The sequence below is a fragment of the Leuciscus leuciscus genome (assembly GCF_965113295.1).
Source record: "Leuciscus leuciscus genome assembly, chromosome: 3".
Lineage (NCBI taxonomy): Eukaryota > Metazoa > Chordata > Actinopteri > Cypriniformes > Leuciscidae > Leuciscus > Leuciscus leuciscus.
In genome coordinates, this window is record NC_138727.1 from 25,124,558 (window position 1) to 25,136,831 (window position 12,274).

Genomic DNA, 12,274 nt, shown 5'->3' on the forward strand with positions numbered 1-12,274 from the left:
CATATCTCCAGAGAGAAATATGCAATTATGCCCAGCCATTGATGGGGGGGACTTAGAATACACATATGACCCAGAGGGCTGCATATGGAAAATCACTGGGGTGTCCAGCCGCAGGTGGAATTTTAAACCCCAGGGGTGGCAAGGTGGCTTGCCAAGGGAAAGACACACGCTCACAAGGAGACTTACAGTGGAATACACATGTGGGGGTCGCCCAGAGGGGAACCATGCACATGGAGGCACCTAGTCAAGCGCAAAAGCTGCGTTATGGCAGATTGGCATAACTCAGGCGTTGACGTAACCAGTGCTGGAGGAAACTCAGACTCACCTGAGAGAAATATCGCACGTATCCCGTCCGTGGAGAGGAATGGCGAGCAAGCGAAGACACCTGAGCAGAATCTAGCACCGGCTGGTTGAAGCGAGTACATGAGAAGAAACTGGCTCTACTCGGAGATTATAGAATCTCGCGAATGTGTTGGGTGTCGCCCAGCCTGCAGCTCTACAAATGTCTGTTAGCGAGGCGCCATGCGCTAGAGCCCAAGAGGAAGCCACACTACGTGTGGAGTGGGCTTTCACACCAAGGGGGCACGGACGACCTTGCTGCTGGTATGCCAAAGCAATGGTATCCACTATCCAGTGGGATAACCTTTGCTTTGAGAGAGCCTTTCCCTTCAGCTTCCCACCATGACAGACAAAGAGCTGGTCTGAGGTCCTGAAACACCGCGTTCTGTCTACATAAGCACGGAGGGCGCGTACTGGACAGAGCAGTGCCAAGGCTGGGTCTGCCTCCTCCAAGGGCAGCGCTTGCAGGTTCACTACCTGGTCTCGAAAGGGTGTGGTAGGAACCTTGGGCACGTATCCAAGCCGGGGTCTCAGGATCACGTGAGAGTTAGCCGGCCCGAATTCCAGGCACGCTTCGTCAACCGAAAATGCCTGCAGGTCCCCTACCCTCTTGATGGAGGCCAATGCAACCAGGAGCGCTGTCTTCATTGACAGGAACTTAAGCTCCACTGACTGTAAAGGCTCAAATGGAGCACTCTGCAGGGCAGTTAGAACCACTGAGAGGTCCCAAGAGGGTACGAAGGGAGGACGAGGAGGATTTAGTCTCCTCGCTCCCCTCAGGAACCTGACGATCAGGTCGTGCCTTCCCAGAGACTTACCATCAACTGCTTCGTGATGTGCGGCAATGGCGGCAACATACACTTTCAGGGTGGAGGGAGACAGCCTTCGCTCCAACCCTTCTTGCAGGAAGGAAAGCACGACACTGATCGGGCATTTCGTGGGTTCTTGATGTTTAGAAGAACACCAGTTGACGAAGAGGTTCCACTTCAACGCATAGGCATGTCTCGTGGACGATGCTCTAGCGGAAGTGATGGTAGCCACCACCGCAGGTGGTAGGGTACTCAAACCTGCCTCGTCCCGTCCAGGAGCCACACATGGAGGTTCCAAAGATCGGGACGAGGGTGCCATAAGGTGCCCCGTCCCTGAGAAAGGAGGTCCTTCCTCAGAGGAATTGGCCAGGGAGGTGCTGTCGCGAGGAGTACTAGTTCGGAGAACCAGGTCCGGTTGGGCCAATACGGGGCAACCAAAATGACCTGCTCCTCGTCCTCCCTGATCTTGCGCAAGGTCTGCGCAAGAAGGCTCACTGGGGGAAACGCATACTTGCGTAGGCCCCGCGGCCAGCTGTGCGCCAGTGCATCCGTGCCGAGCGTGCCCTCGGTCAGGGAGTAAAACAGGTCGCAATGGGACGAGTCGTGGGAGGCAAACAGGTCTACCTGTGCGTCGCCGAACTGATCCCAAATCAGCTGGGCCGTCTGGGGATGGAGTCGCCATTCTCCAGCGAGAGGCCGAACTCGAGACAGCTCGTCGGCCGCCTGGTTCAGGTGTCCCGGGATATAAATGGCTCGAAGCGACCTCAGATGCTTCTGACTCCATATGAGGAGGTGGCGAGCGAGTTGCGACATACGGCGGGAGCGTAGACCACCCTGGTGGTTGATGTACGCTACTGTTGCGGTATTGTCTGATCGGACTAGTACGTGCTGGCCCCTGAGCAGCGCATGGAAGCGGTGCAGGGCGAGACGTACAGCCAGCAACTCGAGGCAATTGACATGCCAAAGGCGCTGGGGTCCTGTCCAGGAGCCTGCGGCAGCATGACCATTGCACATGGCGCCCCAGCCCGTGTTGGAGGCATCTGTTGACACAACAACATGCCGGGAAACTCGTTCTAAGGGCACTCCGGCCCGTAGAAAATTGAGGTTCGCCCACGGGGTGAAGGTCTGACGGCAGGCTGGAGTCACTGGGACTCGGAGCGTGCCGTGTTGCCATGCCCACCTCGGGACTCGATCGCGAAGCCAAAGCTGAAGCGGTCTCATATGAAGCAATCCCAGCGGCGTTACTGCGGCTGCGGATGCCATATGCCCCAGGAGCCTCTGAAAACGTTTCAGTGGACCCGCACTCTTGTCCTCGAACTGACGAAGACAAGTCAGCAGTGACTGCGCGCGCTCGCTCGTAAGCTGCGCGCACATGGCGACCGAGTCGATCTCCATACCGAGAAAAGAGATCCTCTGCACGGGGCAGAGATTGCTCTTCTCCCAGTTGACCCGAAGGCCCAGACGGACTAGGTGCCGGAGCACTAGGTCCCTGTGTTCGCAAACCTGGTCTCGAGAGTGAGCTAGGATAAGCCAGTCGTCGAGATAGTTCAGGATGCGAACCCCGTGTTCCCGAAGGGGAACAAGGGCTGCCTCGACGACCTTCGTAAAGACGCGAGGAGACAGGGCTAGCCCGAAAGGGAGAACCGCGTACTGGTATGCCTGCCCCTCGAAAGCAAACCGTAGAAACGGTCTGTGTCGAGGTAAAATGGAGACATGGAAGTAGGCGTCCTTCAGGTTGATCGCTGCAAACCAATCCTGCGGCCGCACACACTGGAGGATGTGTTTGGCCGTTAGCATCTTGAACGGCAGCCTGTGAAGGGAGCGGTTCAAGACGCGCAGGTCGAGGATTGGCCGTAACCCACCGGACTTCTTGGGTACAATGAAGTAAGGGCTGTAGAAGCCGGACTTCATTTCGGCTGGAGGGACAATCTCGATCGCACCCTTCGCCAGCAGGGTGACGACCTCCGCTCTCATGACAGGGGCATTGCCACCGACCATAGTGAAGCGGACTCCGCTGAAGCGGGGAGGAGATCGCGCGAACTGAATCGCGTAGCCGAGCCTGATGGTTCTCGCGACCCAGCGGGACAGTCTGGGAAGCTCTAGCCAGGCCTCCAGAAAGTGCACCAGCGGGGTCATACGAACCACAGACGTACCGTCGGTGGGGCAGCGAGGCGGAATGACCGGCCCCGGCGAGGGTGGCATCGCGGCCCTGTGCGGGGGCACGGTCATTAACCGCGTCCTGCCAGAGGAGGCCAGGGGAGGGCGCGCGTCCCACGGGGGCGTGCTCTGGCAGGGGTCTGGCGACAGAGGGGGATGAGAGGAGCGTGGCCCGTGGGCGGCGCGTGCTGTCATCCCAGACCTCTGGGACAGAGGAGGGCGGCAGTGGCGGGACCCGAGGGTGGCGCGCACTGCGGCCCTCTGGGTCTGTAGGCTCAGGATTGGGGATTTCGATTCTTTCTTTAACCACATTAGGGTGCTGCCCGTCGTGGGACGAGCAGCGGGGAGTGGAGAACAAAAGATTCTCCCCCGGCCCTCCACCGGGGGAAGGAGTGGCCCTGCTACCACCTCCTGTAGAGAAAAGAAAGCCAATCCTGAGCTGCCCGTCTCAGGAGCGCCGCTTAGCCTGGCGTTTAGCGGGCTGCGGGGCTGGAGAGGGCTGTGGCGCCTTCCTACGGCTTCCTCCACGACGCGGCCCAGATGAAGGCTGCTGCTGGGGCCGTGCGGGAGGGGCGGGAGCCGCGGGAGGGCGCCCTCGGCGGCGAGCAGGCTGAGGATTCTGTACCGACGGCTGAGCAGCAGAGCGTCGGGGCAGAATGTGCTTAATCGCCTCAGTCTGCTTCTGAGCAGTCGAGAACTGTTGGGCAAAGTCCTCGACTGCAGCGCCGAAAAGGCCGGCCTGGGATATGGGAGCGTCAAGCAGACGAGTCCGCTCGGGCTCACGCATATCAGCCAGGTTCAGCCAGAGATGTCTCTCCTGGACCACAGCTGTGGACATCACCAAACCCAGGGAGCGCGCGGTCACCTTCGTCGCCCGGAGAGCGAGGTCGGTGGCGGCGCGCAGCTCATCGAAGAGCCCTGGGTCTGTCCTACCCTCGTGCATGTCACGAAGCATCTTGGCCTGGTAGACCTGTAAGATGGCCATGGCATGCAAAGAGGCAGCTGCCTGTCCCGCCGCTCTGTAAGATTTCGCCACCATGGTAGACGAGAATCTACAGGCTTTGGACGGGTGCTTAGGATCACCACGTGATGAAGCGCTTGTCGGACACAGCTGCATCGCGACAGAACGTTCAACCGTGGGAATCCCAGTGTACCCACAAGCATCAGCTCTATCGAGGGGAGGAAAGGCGGAGAAAGCCGACGAACGATCACGGGAAGACATGGGAGCCTTCCAGGACCGCGTGACTTCCTCATGCACTTCCGGGAAGAATGGTATTGGGGTTGGGCGGCGACGGGTGTCAGCGGCCGCTCCCAAAAACCAATCATCCAGCCGCGAGCGCACTGGATCAGGTGGCGGGGACCACTCAATACCAATGGCCGCGGCTGCCCGGGAAAGCATGGCGGTCAGCTCGGGATCAGACTCGGGCAATGCTGGCACGCCCGAGGGCGGCAACACAGCCGAATCCTCACTTCCCGAGGACTCGTGCCCACCTTGTGATGCAGCGATGGACATAGTATCTTCCTCTGGAGCTCCAAACGAGACGCGCTGGGGCTCCGAAGAGGGACCAGCGGTCTCAGTTTGAACACTCGCGGGTGCTGATGCTGGAGAGGGGTGTGTGGACCGTGGACGTGTCGGCGGTATGTCCCACACAGTCACCCTCAGGTCACCCCGGCCACCAGCCGAAGTACTAGCCCTCTCGGGACCAGTAGATCGGGGTGTGGGTAGGGGGACTCTCGCTCTAGTGAGCTCATTGAGTCTCGACCGCAGCATAGAGATGGTCATGTTCCCGCAGTGGGAACATGAGTCATCCACGAACGCTGCTTTAGCGTGATCAACGCCCAAACACGTTAAGCAGCGATCGTGCTCATCAGAGAAAAATATCTCGCCACCGCAACCAGAAGTGCACGGGCGAGGCATCTTTAAAAAGACGTGCCACGTGCAATGCTCTTTTTGTGAGAGGAAAAACTCCGCAGATGCTGAAGCGAACAGGGAGAAACACACTATCTGTCAGATCACTGACAAGATCAGCAGGGTAGTGAGCACTCGCTGAAATCGCCGTCACACCAACACCGGAGAGTTCGCTCGTCTCGAAGGTAAGAGAAGACTAACTCAGAATATTTGGCTTGCAGGAGTGGAGAAGTTCTCGGCTCCGAAGCGAAAACATATCTGCATTGTGCCAGCGTACTTCCTTATATACCCCCTGCGGCGGGCGGAGTTACGCTATGCAAATTCCGCAGACCCATGGCATTTCATTGCCATTGGCTCGTTTTATATACTCGAAGGTGATAGGCTTCTAAGCGAAACCCCAATCGTCGTCATCCGACGTAACTCGGAGTGACCACGAAAGGGAACCGAGGTTACGTTAGTAACCGAGTACGTTTCCTGTGGTTTTTCAAGTATTGAGACGCTTGAAAAGGCATTCAGTTGCGTTCTAGACACTAGGAGAAGTCTCCCACAAGTGTTTTCTCCCTCCCTCAACTCAAGTGTTTTCCACATACCATTCAGATCAGAAAGAAGTTCGAAAGCACTTGTAAGAGGCACGAAACTTACTTTTAGCGCAATCCAATCTGAAGTTAATTCATACATTTTTCGACCAGACATGACTGTTTTATATATATATATATATATATATAGGTTATTTGTGTTTGCGCACGTGATATCAGGAAGCAATGTAAATGTAAAACACACACGTTTCTTCAACTTATTAAAATATTGTACTTTATTGCAACTATCTGTTTCTGCTTCTTTATCATATTTATAGTGTGTGATTTATAAAATACCTTATATCCTACATCACATATATTGATTTTGGACGTCTGGTCACTTTATATCTTATATCAGAATATTATATTACTGTTGTTAAGCCTACTATAAATATTAAAATACGCCGAACCATGTGTCCTGTATAATAGCTACATGAATGACCTTTGCAGCAAAAAAAAAACCCGCGTGAAAATCAGTTCGGTATTCAGTGAGGTATGATTAATTAAATGCGCTGACAGCTCATTGCACCTGCCATACAGATTACACTGAGTGGAGCGGGTGACCGGTCTAAGATGGCGGCCCCACGGCTCGCTCGCGCCAGTAGGCAGTAGCGGTCGATAGGGCGTTTGTTTTTTATTTTTATTCCTAAAGTTTTTACATTGATTACGTATGACCGTCAATTGCTTTTAAACATAAGAGACTCTATTGAGGCTGTATCAAACACTGATTTGAGATCTGAGAATTTTAACAGCCCACCCCCTCCATTCTTGACGGATGTCCCGGCCTTTCGAAGCCAGCTGCCATGGAGCTTTCCTGAAAAGAAGCGCCGCAGAAGAAGGGGGAAAAGAGGGGGTATTGCGGTCAAATTAAAGTTGCATCTAACAAGCTTACATCCATCATGCCATGGCTTGGGTCGCTTTGAGTTGGGATGTGGCCGATTTGCATCATGGCGCTCGCTCGAAGTGGCGTATTATTGGATTTTACCTGTGACTCAGGGCAAGTTTTCCAGCTCTCCTCGTCTCCGGACACCACGTCTTCGCCGCGGGGGTGTAAATCTCAACAATCTTCGCTCGCTGTGCTGTGCTACACAGACGAACTGCGATTCGGTACAGGTAAAGATGGCTTTGGTAAATTCAAGATCGTTGATCAACAAGACATTTATCTTGCGAGATTTCTTTTCCTCAAATAAATTGGATTTTCTGTTAATCACTGAGACTTGGCTGACTGCGGGGGATACAAGCCCCTTTTCCGAACTTGTGCCAACAAACTGCTCGTTTTTAAACTGCCCTAGAACTTCTGGCAGGGGCGGTGGGCTTGCGTCGGTGTTCAAAAGCCGATTTTGTTGTCATACCCTAAAGACTGAATCCTACTCAAGCTTTGAAATACTACTCTTTCAGCTAAATAAACATCAGTTATCGATTGCAGTGGTTAATCGTCCTCCGAAACCAAACAAGGACTTTTTAAAGGAGTTTTCAAACTTTTTGAGCGAAGATGTTCTTAAATATGATAGGCTTTTAGTTGTGGGGGATTTTAATATTCATGTTTGTTGCGAGTCAAATTCCCTGGCTAAAGATTTTCTTAGTCTGGTTGACTCTCTGGACTTAATTCAAGTGGTAAATGGTCCCACTCACAAACAAGGCCATACCTTAGATCTTGTATTATTGCATGGTATTCCAGTTTGCAAACTTGAAACTCTTGAATTGAGTTTTTCAGATCATATGCCTATTATGTTCACTTGCTCTCTTCCAAATGGTAAAACTATGAAATCTAAGAGGTTATTACAGCAAACTCGGCTTTTTAATCCTTCATCTAATGATGATTTTGCTGTTTATTTTAAGGAGGCCTGTTTGATGTACAACCTTGATTCCTCCTTAAATAATTCAAATGTAGATGAACATCTTTCATTGTTTAATTCCATTTCAAATGATATTTTAAATTCTGTGGCTCCTGTTCGAGAAAAACGACTAAAATCTAAACCTGAACCCTGGTTAAACAGTACCACACAAGAACATAGACGAGTTTGTCGTAGAGCCGAACGGAAGTGGAAAAAAGATAAACTACAAGTATCTTTTGAAATTCTACGTGAATCATTAATTGGGTATCAAACATCAGTTAAACTGGCAAAATCTCAGTATTTTTCAGATATCATTGCAAAAAATTGTCATAAACCTAAAACTCTTTTTACCATTTTAAACTCTGTTTTAAATCCAAATAGTGCTGTTTCTTTGAATGCCTCAGCTGCAGTATGTGAAGATTTTCTCAGGTTTTTCACAGATAAAATAGTTGACATAAGACAGTGTATAGTATCTTCAAATTATGACCTATCTGTCCCGCATCTCTGCACTCCAATTTGTAATGAATTCCAGACAATCTCTTTAAGCTCCTTTCAAGACATAATTAAGCATTTGAAACCCACTACATGCCCACTTGATATTGTTCCCACTCGGTTTTTTCTTGAGGTCTTTGATGTTGTCGGACCAAGTATTTTAGCTATAATAAATAAGTCACTTCTTACAGCAACCGTTCCAAGATATTTTAAACACGCAATTGTTAAACCACTGCTTAAAAAAACTAATCTCACAAAATTCTTATATCGCGCCTAGAAAAATATGTGGGTATTGAAGGTCGCGCTCTGGACTGGCTCAAATCATATCTCGAAGATAGGACTTTTTCTGTTTGTCTTGATGGTTTTTCTTCATCCAGCTGCGCCCTGATGTTTGGAGTTCCTCAGGGCTCCATTTTGGCTCCTGTTTTGTTCTCATTATATATGCTTCCTTTGGGGTCTATTTTTACCAAGCACAAGCTGTCATTTCATTTGTATGCTGATGACACCCAAATTTATTTGCCCCTGAAGCACAACGACAAAACAGCTTTGAGATCCTTAGCTGCATGTCTGGCTGATATTAAGTCTTGGCTTTCTTCAAATTTTTTGCACCTTAATGAGAGCAAAACAGAGGTTATGGTTTTTGAGCCTTCAGGCACCTTTAATTATGATTTGGGAGACTTAGTTTGCTATGAAAGACCCTCTACAAAAAATGTGGGTGTCATTTTTGAATCCTCACTCAAATTTGACAAACAGATAAACTCTGTAGTTAGATCTTGTTTTTTCCAACTACGATTGTTATCTAAAACCAAGAGTTTTTTAACCTTTTCTGAGTTTGAGAGAGTGATCCATGCATTTGTGTCATCTCGGCTGGATTATTGTAATTCTCTCTATGTTGGAATTAGTCAATCTAATATAAATCGACTTCAGATGGTTCAGAACGCAGCTGCCAGACTTTTGACTGGTACTCGCAAGTTCGAACATATTACCCCTGTACTGCGCTCCTTGCACTGGTTGCCGGTCCACTACAGAATTGATTTTAAAATTTTACTTTTTGTTTTTAAAGCTTTGAATGGTTCAGCCCCTACTTATCTTTGTGACCTTGTGAACCCAAAAACCTCTGTTAGATCTCTGAGATCCTCTGAACAAAAATTACTGATGGTCCCTAGATCTAGATTAAAGCTGCGAGGCTTTTTCTGTTGTTGGGCCAAAGTTGTGGAACAGTCTCCCGGTCTCCCTCAGATCAGTTTCATCAGAAGCTGAATTTAAATCTAAGCTAAAAACATACTTTTTTTCTCAGGCATATAACTGTTCCTAGACTTTTTAGACCATTTATCAGTGTTCTGATTTACTCATTCTCTCTTTTTTTTGCATTGCGGTCTTTATTATATTTATGTATGTATGTATGTATGTATGTGTTATGCATGTTTTTGTGTATAGGTGTGTACTGTGTGTATATACGCATGTATGTATATTTGTGCATGTGTACATGTATATGTGTATATATGCATATGTGTATATCACTTATTTTATACCTTTTTTAGTATGACATTGTACAGCACAGTGGTCAACTATTGTTGTTTTTACTGTGCTTTATAAATAAACTTATATTTATATAAACGATTTGATTTGATAACACACACCGCGAGTTCACTTTCAGACTCATGTAGGACGCTACTATCTTGATAATAATCCTGGAAAATTTACCTCAGAAGTTCTGGAAGTTTCATTTCGAGGAGCAACAGATCCGACTGAGGAATAGGTCAGTTCTACACTGTAAAAAATCCAACTTGCAAAATGTTAACTCAGTTTAAAATTTTAAGTTGAGTGGGCAAATTTTTGACTGCAATGTTGACTTTACTTATGAAAACTATTTAACTGCAAGTGTACTACTATTTTGTCCAATGAACACAAACAATTAAGTTGAGAAAACTTAATATTTTGATTTCATAGTTCGAACGTTTAACCTCCCGTCATCGCGCATGCGCAGTCTGTATCTCTGTACGTTACTCTCGGGGTTTCCTCCTTCAACCACGTTATCGAAGGGACTGGATTTCATCTGATTGAGGTAAGTTTTCTTTAAGCTTTATACATGAAAATAGGCTATAAATTGCACACATATGTTGATAAAATATAGTATTATGTTAAAAGATATATTTTGTGGTGACGATAAGTTTCTATCGTTAGAGATTATCCACGTAGCACATTGCTACTAACGTGCTAACGTTAAGTTACCCAGACTAACGTTAGAGTGAGGAAACATGCTTGAATGAGAAAAGAAGGACAAGGACGTGCATGGTGTTTAAAATATGTTAAAAATGTTAAGCTCAGTAAGTCGTGAATAAAGACTTAAATGCGGTGCTTGCGTTGATTGAGAGACAGAATGCTGCTTCTCTCGGACTCGGACAGAATCTGAGTGCGAATTCAGCTATCTTTCGTGGCGTATTGCGATTTAATAGTGACATACACATACAATTATGTCAATAACAAAAAAAACAAAATAAAAAAAGTATTCAAGTAAACACGGTCGGCAATGTCTTAAATGAACATAACCAATTTGGTGAAACCTAGATGTTTCAGTATTAGATCCATGAGCTCTTAAAGTGACCGCAGTCCGTTCAATTTAATTTCAAGTTTATTTGTCACGTATACAAATTTCAGTTACAGTTTGTACATGCTTAGGTTGAGGCTCAGTCATTCTACAGTGCAATATAATTAAATACAATACAATTTAGAGGAAAAATTTAATAATATTGGCCTATATATGCAAAACGAATGTGTTATGTTAAAAATATGTATGTTAACTTTGCATATTAAATAATAGAATGGGTAGTATGTGTGCAGTATGTTTTAAAGTGAATAAGATACAAATATTGTGTATCCTTAAACAAATATTAGGCTACAAAAGACAAAATAGCTCACTGCTCTTATAATAACTTTTGTATCTTTAATATCTGTCATATTTAATAAATACAGTGAAAACTATGCATTGATTCTTTTTCACATTTGATTATTCAATTTCTTTATTATTTTTACTACATGTTAAATTAACTTACTGTAACTGATTTTTGTTGTTGTTGTTTTGTTTAATAAAATTATGTATCTTTGTTCTGTTGTATTTGTCCTTTTTAGACTAAAGAACATCAGTACAGTGACAAGATCCTTGGATGTGCTGAAACAGTGGCCTTTATTTTTGAAAAGATCAGGTGAGTTGAACTGAATTTACTTGTGTTGGTCTACACTTAATTCTTACTGTTTCAACAATGTTTTTTTTGTTTTTTAGGGTCTCTGCTCTCTGCTGAGTATTACAGGATCACACAAACTGATCCGAAGAGCACCTTTTTCTCTTGGTTAAATGAATACACATCTAGTCGTACAAAGCAAGTGGTGGAGCGTATGGAGATGAGATGAAGATCCTCCTAGACCAACTTGATCATCAAGTAATTATTTGATCATATCTCTCTGGTTAAAGGCTAAATGGTGCCATCTCTTTTTCAAGGTATTCCCATGCTTCTCTTTGTATATAACTTGTTCCATATTTGTTTTTCTGTCTTTCAGACACAGAAACTCCAATGTGCTTCCTCAAAGAAAGTCTACAACTCTTAAAGGTCTGCCTTTGTTTATGAGGGAAAAGTCTGGAAACATTCTGAAGACTTGCCTGGTAAGAAGATCATCAGCATATACACTCACACCTGATATATTTCACCTATTTACCAGATGCTGTTAAGAGATAGGTTTTGTGTGATATACAAAACTTATCATCAACAGACAAAGTCATGGTAAAAAATACTTTATTAAATAATCGTAGTTGAAACTTTCTCAGTGATCAGTTTGACTTCACCTGATAGCACAAATTCAACAAGTTGTTATTTTATCAAAGCAAAGACAGTCGAAAATTACTGTTCTCTTACGAGAGGTACTCTCGTACTGCGTAAATCTTACGCTAGGGGAAATCTCTTTTCCACGAGATACTGAAGCCAAAAAATTATCCTTAATTTTGAAATAATGTAAAACGCGTTGCGGCAGCATGCAGACACAGGCGAGACGGCTTGTGCGCCTATTGGCTGCCCTGCGGCAACTGCAGCAGCCTATCGATAAGGCCCACTCGTGACGTCAGCTCCAATGGGGGCGCTTCGCGCCCAATACGTCACGTCCCGCCAG